General features: G+C 39.6%; 1 long non-coding RNA gene across 2 annotated transcripts in view; it reads left to right on the forward strand.

Annotated features, from left to right (window-relative positions):
* LOC112927577 (uncharacterized) overlaps positions 1-12939 on the forward strand; it is a 525080-nt gene that overhangs the window by 95390 nt on the left and 416751 nt on the right. For both annotated transcript variants that reach the window (XR_003236562.2, XR_011995513.1), the window contains exon 3: positions 12503-12598. This is a non-coding gene — a long non-coding RNA (uncharacterized lncRNA). The remainder of the gene's footprint in view (positions 1-12502; positions 12599-12939) is intronic.

Genomic DNA, 12939 nt, shown 5'->3' on the forward strand with positions numbered 1-12939 from the left:
GGCTGCCGTACCAAGTTACCACAACTTGATGGCTTAAAATAACACAAATGTATTCTCTCATATTCTGAATGCCAGAAATCTGAAATCAAGGTTTTGGGAGCATTAGTTCCTTATGGCAACTATGAAGGGGAAGCCATTCCATACCTTTCTCCTAGCTTCTGCTGGCTGTTGGTAACCTTAGTGTTCCTTGGATGTAGACACGTCAATCTCTGCCTCCATCTTCCACATGGCCTTCGTGTCTCTGTCTTTTTGTTTCAAATTTCCTTCTGCTTTTCTCTGATAATAACACCTACTTTGGATTTAGGGACCACCTTAACTCTAGGATGATCTCATCTCAAGATGCTTAACTTAATTACATCTACAAAGACCCCCCCCCCTTTCAAATAAATCACATTTACAGGTTCTGGGTATTTGAACTTGGGCATGAATTTTGGAGGGCCACTGTTCAATCCACTATAGTGCCTGAGATTTTCATTGGGGGCTGATTATATAAGCACCCTCTGCTGGGATGTATCTAAATTCTAGACTCCCAGAAGAAAAGCAAGTATTCACAATAAGTTGCATTATTTGTATGAACAGTCCAGATACAGTGACACTCCCTTGTCAGGGAACTGAATGCCAAGTTCCCAGATACCACCTTAGGGCCAATCTTGGAAAAAGGCCCTTCAAAAGATAGCAACCTAAGTTCTGCTAGGTTAGCTCTTTTCTGTAATGTCTACCCATTCACCCTCATTCAAAGTATCTTTATAGCAAAATCATCATTAGGAACCCATGATGCAGGGACCAGTCTGCAGTATTGACTTCAGCCATGTCTTCCAGAGTCCTAGATTTAGCCAGTGAAAACAAATACCATTTACCATAAAGATCTATCTTAGGAAGCTTGATTGCTTCCTCAAGTGATATGCCTCCCTCAACTTGTAGCTTTGGGCAGGAATCACAAGTTAGGAATGCAGTTGGTCTCTGTGTCAACAGTATAGAGCAAGTCAGCTCAATCTCAGATGGTCCCATCAGAAAACAAATCCCTTTCCACGGGCATCTGTATGTAATGCAGGCCAACCAGCATGTACAATGATTTTACAGTTTATACCCCACTGAGGGATGATAGTCTAAACTTGCAACAGCCCCATAGTCTGAGTCTTGATCATTGAGTGGAGTGATCTCATTTGATTGCAATTCAGCACAGCTAAACTAAGGTCATAATAGCCCCATAGCAAATAGAGTAAGATTTCAGCTTCGACTCAAGTCCAGGTAATTATGATTTTGAATTCAGGATTTCAGAAATGCCAGCAATCCATTTTCTTCTGTAGTAGCAAATCCAGGACAGTGCAGGGCCAGGCAGCTATGTTCAAAGCCCAGATTATAAGGCTTTCCCAAGGCCTTTTTACCTTGTCTGAGAACCCAAATTGACCCACTCTATAAAATATGCACATTAGGTAGGAAAAATCATCAGCTTTTAAGGATCAGGCATTTGATTTCAACAAGTACTCATTAGCAAACTAAAATCTGCTTCTTAAAACTAATAAAAAGCATAAAAGAGGCTCTAATAAGCAAACATTATAGCAAAAATCATCAGTTATGGAGATTTGTTCTGTTTTCAGTACCCAGTTTAAATTTCAATTTGCCCACTCATGGCAAAAATCAAAGGAGTTATGTACCACTAACAGTTTTTTTTTTTCTTAGTGGCTTTATCTGATTGTGATGATCTCTCTCCAGCATTTATGAAATTATAAGCATATGATAATTTTAAAATAAATATCAGACATAGATGAAATAGGTGTAAAACACATTTATACGAATTCTTTTTTTTTCTTTCCATTGCACATTTTGCTCCATGCCCTAGCAATAAATTCAGCATTTGCTGAGTTAAAATGACAGTTATGGAGAGATCCTAGCTGGAATACAAAGAGTTGAGATGCTATAGATAGGCTATGGAAAAGGCTTGAGTGCCCCCTCCCCTTTTTTTCTTCTGCCTGAAAGAAAGCCAGGGCAACTAACCAGCTAATTTTTACTGTCTTTGGCCCATTGAAAGCCCCATCTTTGGGAGTATTTGATCCCTTTTTCCTCCCATCAGATGGAGAGAACAAAAAACGAAGGCCTCACCTGGGCTTCTCTTTCCTCATTTTAGCTAGCAAGGCCAAAAGAAGCCAGAGGCTCCAATGAGCCAAGTCTCCCGGGCTTGAATCTATTTTCAGACTCCATAGGTAAGTTTTACTTCTCACAACAGAAGTTCAGCTGCTCTTTTGTAGTCTGGGTAATTCTGTGATCACCAGGACCAGGATTTTGTCATCCCCTGTCCTTCTCCATTCCCCCTGCCTCCCCCTCAACCAATAATACTGTAGCCACATTTCAACAAAATGGAGCCAGTCTAGTGAATCCCATGGCCAGTACTGCTTTGGGGATCCTCAAGGCCATAGATATTTGGAAAAGTTTTAGAAGTATCCAAGCCCATAGTTGGACTCATGACTGAGGTATACTATAGTGAAAGCATATATGGCAGGGTCATTAAGGGGAAAAAGACACAAGAGGGCCCTGGAGAAATCTATAGCAGGCTTCCTTAAGTATTTTCCTCCCATAGGAAGAAATACCAAATGTGGCTGTTTTGTTTTTCAATGGCAAACAAAGGTGGAAGTATGTGTGTGGTACTTCTGTTCAGGAGAGCCTATTAGAGAATCAGAGTTTAAGACTTTTATTGGGGGCTGATCACAAAGGCATCTTCTGCTTAGCATGTACCGGAAGTTCCAGATTCCCAGAAGGAAAGCAGATGTTAAACATTGTTTGGTCAGTCTAGGTACAGTTAGCCTCCCTAATCAGTTAGGGAGTGATTTGGGTGGCAAATTCCCAGATGCCAGTCAGGAGCCAACCTTGCAAGTAGGCCCTTCTAATGTTGGCAGCCTCAGATCTGTTAACTCTTCTGTTCACTGTCATTGAACCAGGAGGGTGGCCCAGATCAGGACAGGGAGGCTGTATTTGTCTCAACTTTCCCTACCTTCCTTGGTTATGCAGTTGTCGTTATATAGAACATAGCCCGACGCAGCACAGTGAAACTTGGTAAACTATTTTAGCCTCTTTTATGACAAAGTCCCACTGTAGCTCTTGATTTCAAGCAGAGAGACCAGCATAGGTCCCTTATGGTGTGTGCAGGAGGTGGTGGTGGTAGTGGTGGTGTGTGTGTGGGAGGGTTATCCGAATGCATCTCAGCCTTTTATAGACTTTAGACCCAAAATCCAGAGGCTCTGCAGCTTCAGCCTCACTGACTGCTTTGTGTTCTAGTTCATTGTTTCCTCTCTAAAAATAACTATGTGTTTTAGATTTTCTTTTAAGGAATGTAGTTTATCATTGCTATTTGTTTGGGGCAAAGCATGGTGGGGATGGAGAAGCTTAAGACTAAACCTACACTGTCTTAGCCAGAGGTGCTCTTTTACTTTTGTCTACACTGCAGACTTTGCTACTTTGATTCAGGATTGAGCCATGGGGGCTGAGCTGGCCTGCAGGACAACTTTAGTGATAGATACTGTGCTTTACTCACAATTGTCTTTCACTGAGGTTTCTGGCCTGTTGTCCTTGTGTCCCTTGACTATCTCTTCCTTTGGGATGAATGATTTCCCATGAGGCTCATTGGTGGGCTTGCCCCACAGTGTCTATTTTTGCAGAGGGAACCTAGCTTTGGGGCTCAAGCCAAGATTCCCCTACTGCTCCTGGATTTTGGGCAAACATAGGACTTAAAATGAAAAAAAAAATCAGTGTTTGGATAGTCTATCATGTCCAAAAGCCATTCTGTTCACTGTAGGGAAGGATAAATTACTAGCCTCTAAGTCAACGACTAATTCACTTCCCCTATATTCACCTAAATGGTTCTTGTTACATTTATTAACAGCATATGTTCTGATTATTCAGCATCTGCTACCTCCATTTCTTTTTGAGAAGTTATCTTTTCTCTATTGGGTGAGCTGGCTTGATAGCACAATAAATCCCAGATGTGTGCACTTTTACTACAGAAGGCAAGGAGATTTTGGAGATACCCCCCTACCCCCAAATCCTTTTTGTTAACCACTCTGGCCCACAAAAGGGTGGTGAGGGAATCTCAGCTCAGTGAGTTGCTTTTTCCTAGGCTGTTCACTTTTGGATGGGTTGAGGCAACAACTAGAGAAAAGAATTACTCTGCAGTCATGCAGGGTCAGCAGCTAAGCAATTCTTCCCACAGTGATCTTCTATCCTAGTCTATGTTATTTTAAAATCTGGCATTGGGAACTGAACATGGCACTTTGGATAAGATGTGACTGGTGTATACTTATTGATTTCCACTGTTGGTGAGTCCGTGAGACCCATACACTACCCCACCCCCCCTTTTTAAAAGGTAAGGTCATATTTACCTTTTACTCATAGCAAACTATGTTGCTTTATATTGTTGTTATGAATTCACATCTCTTTCTCTGTTGTTGTTGTTGTTGTTGTTGTTGTTGTTGTTGTTGTTAAGAAAGGCTGCTAAGCATGGTGTATTGGAATGCTTGATATTTGGAACCCTAACTCAGGTTTAGAGTATTTGGAAATTATTATTATTACCTATTTTTTTTACTTTTCGAACTTGCTTCATGCTTGACAAGATGGTTTTGAACTTTGATTCCATGACCAATCCTCTTGGCCAGCTTTGTGTCATCTGAAACCTTGCCAGAGTTTGCCAATATTAGGTGGCAAACTGATCTGAAGTTGTTACATGTGGCAGGTGGCACAAGTGAGTGAGTTTCTCAATCTGGCATCCTTTGAGGATTTTCTTTTGAAATACAGAAACATTGTTGGTGATCTCTGGTCTTATATGCTACCCGTCTTTTAAAAATATTTTAAAAGTTTATTTTTTAAAAAAACTTTTGTTGTTTCTTCCAGTTTCCTTTTTTGTGCTTTCAGCATAGCTATATTCACCTGCATGAGCTCACCTCTTGACTTTTTGGATGCAGAAATAGTATAAAGTTCAAAATGGTATAAAGCTCCAAACTGTCAATACACATTTTCTGTGGCATTGTTCTGTGAAGGATAGTATTATAAAATGCTATTTATTTCAACCTCCAAAAGTGAGTATAATCTATTCTATTCCAGACTTTTGCTAGGACTTGCCTCAAGAATTAGGTTTACGAAAATATAAGATGATAATAGAAATTATTCCTCTCTCCCTTCTTTAGGTGGTTTGATGTGCTTTTATCCTCTATGCCCCTTAGTTAAATTGTAGAGCAATATATTTTGCACTCTCCCAAAATTTTTCAAATCAGACGAAATATGATATGAATTTGAGTATTTTCTTAGAGTAGGTCCTCCCTGGGATGACAGCACCTGAGGAGTCCTCAGGGTTATGACTGCTGAGCAGGGTTGCGGGGAGGTGACTAGGCTGGTAGAACTGTGGGCACCAGGGAGTCCAGCCTCCACCCAGATTCTAGGGAACTCTGCATGGTGCAGAAGCAGATGCATCTGAACCTCAAGGGATGTCTTATTCAATGTGAACATCAACTATGACTAGAGATTAAATGTTACTTTTTCCTGATTTTTTGGGTGCCACAAATGTCCTGGATTTCTCTAGGAAATTTCAGTATTAACCAAGAATTTGCCTTCAATCTGTTGGGGTGTGTGCCTAGAATCTGAATTAAGTTGCTGTAAAGGAAATAAAGTGTTCATTAAACACATGAGTTTATGGACTATGATACCAGTGAACCTGGCATAAACATCTCTTGGCATATTGATTTATAGAAGAGGAGAACCTGCAAGCAAACATTACTGTAGGAAATGTGGGTTTAGGGAGAGTAGAATGCCAGTATTTATTGTGTGTCTACTTTGTACCAGGCCCAATATATTGCATTTCATTTATTTCAGGTCTTAGCAGATAGGCATTACCTCCATATTATAGCTGAGAAAGCAGGTTGTATTACGTTTCTCTAGAGAAACAGAATCTGTATCTACCTATCTATCTGTATGTATACATTAAAGAATTGGCTCAAAGATTATGGAGCCTGAGAAGTTCCGAGGCCTACAGTTGGCAAGGCATTCTGGAAACCCAAGAATTCTGATGGTATAGGTTCAGTCAAAGGGTATGGGGCTGCTAACCAGAAGAGCTGTTGGTGTAAGTTTGTGTTTGAAGGTAAAGAAAAACCAAAAATCCTAGCTCATCAGTTGGGCAGGAAGAGTTCTTCTTAGTAGTCTTTTGTTCTTTTCAGGCTTCAGTTGACTGGATGAGTACCACCCACATTAGGGAGGACAATCGGCTTTATTCAGCCAGTGGATTCACATATTAATCTCATTCAGAAACACCTTCATGTATATACCCAGAATATGGTTCACCCAAAATTTTGGGCACCCAGTAGCTCAGTCAGGTTGACACATGAAATCAACCATCACACAAGGTTAGAATGAAGAATACTTACATATCGGTAAGTGGTAGAGTAAGAATGAAACCCCAAGATTGGAGCGTTCAAAAGCTTCCTTATAAAATTTGTGCTGGTACTTGGTAATCACTTAGGCTACTTTGAAGTCAGCAAGTGGTTCACAAGTGCTGTTCTCTAATCTTCTCACCTATTTTGTGTCTCCAAATTAGAGACCCTGGACTCCTACTTGTGGTTGGGAAAACCTGGGTTAACATCTTGGGGCTGTTTGCACTTTACCCTTCTACTGTGATAGTCACCCAGGCAGGTAACTGACTCTATCTAGGTAATACATTTTATCTGTCAGCCCTTCCCTTTTATCCTTGCTGACCCCTAACAGGTACTTAGGACCAACTTTATTTGCAGATCAGATGGTTTCGGCTAAACTGCAGTCCATATGGGAATAAGAATGAAACTTTGCTGTGTTCCACAGTGAATAACTAAAGTGAAAAGTCCCTTTTGCAGGAGGCAAAGGGGAAGGAATATAGGAAAATATAGCAGCAACTTTTCCCTCTTATTTTGACATGAGTAAGCTTGCCACTTCCCTAATAGCTGTTTAAATTATGCAGCTGAAATCCTTTGAGAGAGAGGGAGAGGTCTGCCTGTTTGTGGGGAGGAACAAAGGGAGAGAGAGAGGGAGAATCTTAAGCAGGCTCCATACCCAGGGTGAAGCACAACTCAGAGCTCAATCCTAGGACCCTGAGATCATGATCTGAGTTGAAAACAAGGGTCGGATACCTAACTGACTGAGCCACTCAGGCACCCCCCAGAAATCCTTTACTGGAAGAACATGAATTTCAACTTCAGGTAACAGGATTGGTAAAAGAATGCCCTCTATCCCACCTTCACCCCGACATAGACACCTGTTGAAAGCCCAGAGGTGTGGTGTGCTGATACATTAATAATATGAGCCTTAGCATAACCAGGGGTGGCCAGGGCATACAGTTTTCAATATACCATTTGAAGACAGAAGAAAAAGAAACAAGGGCTTTCTAACAAGGCAGAAGGTACATACTCAAATGAGGAAACCTCCTGAGAGCTGGTTTAAAATGTTCTAGATGGGGTTGGCAAAGTTGCCTTGTTTTGGAGACTGGAGACTGATTTTTTCCCTTCTCTTTGACCATCATTGGGGGCTTTGTGCACACTTACCCTTTCAGACACAAGGCATTAACTTTTCCTTCCACGTGAAACCGTTGCTTGAATCACTCTCCCCATTGTGACAGAGGATTTGGAATCACACTAAGTGCTGGCGTTACTCCTGATACTATTGCTGCCAGCCACTAACCCTTCAGTCACAGAGGGGTTCCTTTGCTAAGAGTTTGTGCCCCTAGCCTCCAGGTTGTTCTGGAAGAAAGAGAAATTTGTATTCTCCTGACCTGGGGACTCTGGAAAATCAAAAAGAGGGAAAGAGGAATCAGGAATTGGAGAGAAATTGGGTTATGATACAACTTACAGTGGTGTTCATTTGAATATGTCACAGGTCAATCCACTTTCTAGCAACAACCACAAATAGAGATGGCCTGAGGTGATCCTTTCTTTTATGGTAAAATCATAAAGAAAATTCTTTGATTTTTCTAAAGGGTTTAAAAATTATTTTGGCATTACATGTTCAGTAAGAAAAATTAAAATATTCAGATAGTTAGGAAAGCATATAAATCACTCTTTAGCCCCCTATGCAGAGGTAAACTTGATATGTATTTTGAAGCAGATATTTTAGGATTTTCCCCATGTGTAAATATGCACATCCACATGCACACATCACAAAAAATGGAATCATATGCATACTGTTTTAAAAATTACTATCTTAATATACTTTAAATGTTGCCTTTCAAACAATGGCCCAGCATCACACTATTGTATAAATGTGCCATACATTATTTAAACAAGATCAAAATTTTTTTTATTATTTTTAATTAATTTTTATTGGTGTTCAATTTACCAACATACAGAAAAACACCCAGTGCTCATCTCGTCAAGTGTCCACCTCAGTGCCCGTCACCCATTCCCCTCCAACACCCGCCCTCCTCCCCCCTTCCACCACCCCTAGTTCGTTTCCCCGAGTTAGGAGTCTTTATGTTCTGTCTCCCTTCCTGATATTTCCCAACATTTCTTCTCCCTTCCTTTATATTCCCTTTCACTATTATTTATATTCCCCAAATGAATGAGAACATACACTGTTTGTCCTTCTCCGATTGACTTATTTCACTCAGCATAATACCCTCCAGTTCCATCCACGTTGAAGCAAATGGTGGGTATTTGTCGTTTCTAATTGCTGAGTAGTATTCCATTAAACAAGATCAAATTATTGGGCACTTGGATTTTTAAATTTTTTTAAAAAGATTTTAGAGCATGTGTGAGCAAAGGGAGTGGCAGAGAGGGAGAGAGAGAATCTCAAGCAGACTCCAGGTGAGCATGGAATTGGACATGGAGCTCCATCTCATGACTCTGAGATCATGACCTGAGCTGGAATCAAGACGCTTAACCAACTGAGCCACCCAGGCACCTCTTTAACTTTTTTTTTATGTAAACAGTCTTATAATAAACACCATTTAAAAATATTTGCCTGGGCCCTTGTCTCCGAGTTTTATTTGGAGAAATTCCTGGAATTCATTATGTTTAAGATCTATACTTGCCAGTTACTGAGATCAGGTATATCAGTTATCTATTACTGCATATTGAAATATCCCATGATTGCATGACTTTAAGCAGGCAGTTATTATTTTGCTGGCATATCTGCAATTTGGGAAGAACTCAAGTTGCCTTTTCTCAGGTTTGTCTCTCATGGTGTCAGTTGAGTAGTTTCACTCAGGAAATAAAGGGTTTACTTTCACCCATCTTGCTAGTTGATGTTGGCAGCCAGCTGGGAGTTCAGCGTGAGCTATGGACCAGAGTCCTTAATCTCTCTTCACATGGGACTCTCTACAGACAGACTTCTTCATAGCATGGTGTCTGGGTTCCCAAGAGAGTGTTCTAAGAGAAGGCAAAAAATACATGGCATTTTTATGACCTACCCTTGAAGGCCACAAAGTATCTCTTTTGTTACACTCTGTTGGTTGAAGAAGTCAAAAAGTCCTGCCCATGTTCAAGAGGGGAAGACACTGACTTGACCTCTTGAAAGGGGAAATTGCAATATTTTAAAAGAATATGTAGGATGGGAGAATTGCTACAACTTTGGAAAATATAATCTACCAGAAAGTATAGTAGAAATAGGCTGATTTAAGATTTAGAATTTTGAATCAATCGACCACATACCTCTGTGTATTTTATTATTGACCACAGGTTTCTCAGTTTTTTATTGTTCATAAAGAAAAGGTAAAGATTTGTGGTTTCACTCAGTGGTCAGTAAAAAGGTTGGAGTCTGCAACTGGAATATGGTCAAAGTTTTCCCTGAGGGTCCTTTTAAAGCAAGGAGAGTAAGTGGGGCAAGACAGGTCAAAGGTATTTGGGAAAGAAGGCAGTCAAATGCCAAGGAGACGAGTTACAAATGCCATTTCCAAAGACTCAGGTGTAGCATCAACCTCAGACTGTAGATCAAAGAAATCAAGATTTATTAGTTGGTCAAATGTGTGATGTGTGGATTATTATCAGAGGTCAGCTGGGTATGGACATTGAAATCAAAGGAGGACCCAGAAGGTTCTAGGCTTCAACATTATAAAACAATGTTACTTGCTTATGTCATCCAAAACACACATGGTGGTCTACATAAGTCTCAGGATAGGGATGCTGAAATAATCCTGGAAATTATTTAGACTCAGATGTCCTTCAAAAACTTCTGGAAAAGAGGTAGTGTCAGAGAAACCTGGAGAAGTATGAATGGCTATTTCCTCCCCAGACTTGGCCATTGAGGAGGAATCACTATAATCACATTCCATTTTTTTCTGAATGTCAAAATGTAACTACTGATATTCTGTCTTCTTGCAGGAACCCCTCTCTACAAGTCATTTTTCATCAAAACCATGTGACTGGTAGTTGATCACTATACATGACTCTGCCATTAAAATGGTACCCCTGGCATTTTTTTTTCTCCATATTGAGACAGCTTTGGAAAGCAATGTGGAGAACTTGTATGACTCAATGAGTGATTACACCCAACTTTACATAGAGTCAAAATGCTTGTAAGAGTGCAGAAACATCTCTTGTTAGTCAGAATTACTTCCAACAATGAAGGAAATACTTGTCAGAATGACAAGTGTAGATTGTAATGTGTCCTAAAAATGAACAGAAGTATTTTATTTCCACATGCATGCACATTTTTTTTTTTAAAGGAAGAAACAAAAGTTCAGACACTTCTTTCTCTGTCCTGTGTTCACACATACTTTCATTTTATGGCAGGGAAATTTGGGGGTTTTATTTCAACATTGATAGTTTAAATTTGACTTTAATTAACTGCCTGCAAGCAAATATGTAGTGATATTTGCAAAAATCAAAGACCCCTTTGGAAATTTGATCTGAAGAGATTAATAAGGCCAAGAATTTAAATTTGAAATGCTGTATGACCATTATGTGGAGTAGCAATTATCACCATGATGTACTAGGCAATGTTCAAATTAGCTTTAGATCTGGTCTAAGTGTTTCTCAACCAGGAACAATTTTGCTACCTGTTTCCCTCCCCCCATCCTATCAAGATACATTTTGTTGTCACAACTCCGTGCGTGTGTACGAGTGCACACACACTGTTTTTAGAGCTGCTGCTGAATATCCTACAGTGCACAGGACAGTCCTCCAAGGCAAAAATTATCCAGTCCAAAATAACAAGAGTTGAAGAACCTTGGTTCCAGTTCAGATACAAGAACTTTACTAGTATGTTATGCAGGACATTGTCTCATTTATTGCTGCCGAGGCACCAAAGTCAGATTCATATATATCTGCTTGAATTATTAAAGTTTTTTAAATGTTTCTACTCTCACAGCTGAATAAGAACACCCTTTACCTTTAACTCAAGACCATAGACACAAAGGAATTAACTGAACAAAACTTGACTGATACAAAAATATGAACTATAAACAGATTTTCTAAATAATTTATTTAGGACTACCTTACAGGCATGACTCTTTTTTAACTCCTGCTTTCCTTTATTAAAATCTGATAACATTTTTGGTTCATCGGCTCACAGATTCCCAATATATTTACACTTAATTTTTAAAAGTGAAGTTTCTCTGCTTTATCTTGTGCTGTTTTATTGATGTTGCTTTCGTTCTTTTTTTTTTTTTTTTTTTGTCTCTTTGTGATTTCACATTCCTATGTTGCCTTACATATCAGCATGAACAGACTTTCTCAGAAGGTCAAATACCCGAGCCCTCCAGTTCCCTAGAAGGGCTTTCTGATCTTTGTGTTTTGTTCCTGTGTAGCTTTGTATGTTTGTTTCAGTAAGGCTGGTACCAGTTCGTTGACCTTTTGCTCAGAAATCTCAGCTGTCTTTTGAAGCCTGTGTTGTTTGGCTACATGAATATTGATTGGGTCAATGACCTTATGGATCAAAATTACTGGTGTTTAATTAATTAATTAAATTATTATCATCTATTCTGTTCCAGAAAGGAGTTGAAGCCATTTACCAAAATACTTCTTAGGACGTTCTGACTATTTCGGTTACTCTGCCTGGTAGCCACACTGACCACACTCCAGATAGATCCATGGGCAAACTGCTTTGGATCATTGGCTATTGATAACCACTCAGTCTCAGGGCCCAGGGAGGGATTATTTGTCTAGCCCTTGAGTGCTGAGGCAGAAAGAAACTGTGCCTGGCAATGTGTCACTAGTGAAGCCTGCTTCTCTAAAGATACCTTTTTTCTATCATCTTTTCTCATTGCATAGTTGGAAAACTTCCCCTTATTCCAGAAAGTAGAAGAGCTGTACTTAATATGTCAAATGTGTGGCTCACCCTCAAGCTACTATTATCCCAGAAGTAAAAGTATTTTAATCTTCTGTAAATCTTTTAACTCTTCCCTGATCCATTACAAGTGAGTTGAATATAAAAGGATAGAAATACTGATAAAATTTCTGGGTCATAGCGAACCAAAAAGATCAGTTCTTACTGTGTAATAACAATTTGAATGGTTAAAATGGTAGAAAATAACTACTCTTTTTTTATTTATCCTGGATTTTAGAGATGGGGCATTTGGCAAGACTCCCAGAATACTCACCCCACTACCTGGAGAAGAAGAATAAGAGTCTGGGCTGTACAGCCTTCATTGAATTTAAAGGTCAGTGACATACTGTCGTCCTTTTGCAGTTGAGGACTCAGCTCTGAAATCACTCCTGCAAGAATTTTCTCATTTTTAAAACCTCCTTTATGTAAAACTGCCCATTGGCTTTAATCAGAAATTTAATTTATTCAGAGATAAGGCAAAGGAAGATTTTAACTTCTCTGATGTGAGGGATCTGAAGAAATTAGGAGTGAGCAAGATAAATATCAGAGCGTCAGCACTACACACATTTCCTAATGGATAAGATCTTGGCTTTTGTTATTTTAATTTTCTCTGCATGGAATCAGATAGCCTACGTGCCTTCAATAATTATGATGCAAAGTTGTTAGATTTCTAGG

The sequence above is a fragment of the Vulpes vulpes genome, chromosome 12, assembly GCF_048418805.1.
Source record: "Vulpes vulpes isolate BD-2025 chromosome 12, VulVul3, whole genome shotgun sequence".
Lineage (NCBI taxonomy): Eukaryota > Metazoa > Chordata > Mammalia > Carnivora > Canidae > Vulpes > Vulpes vulpes.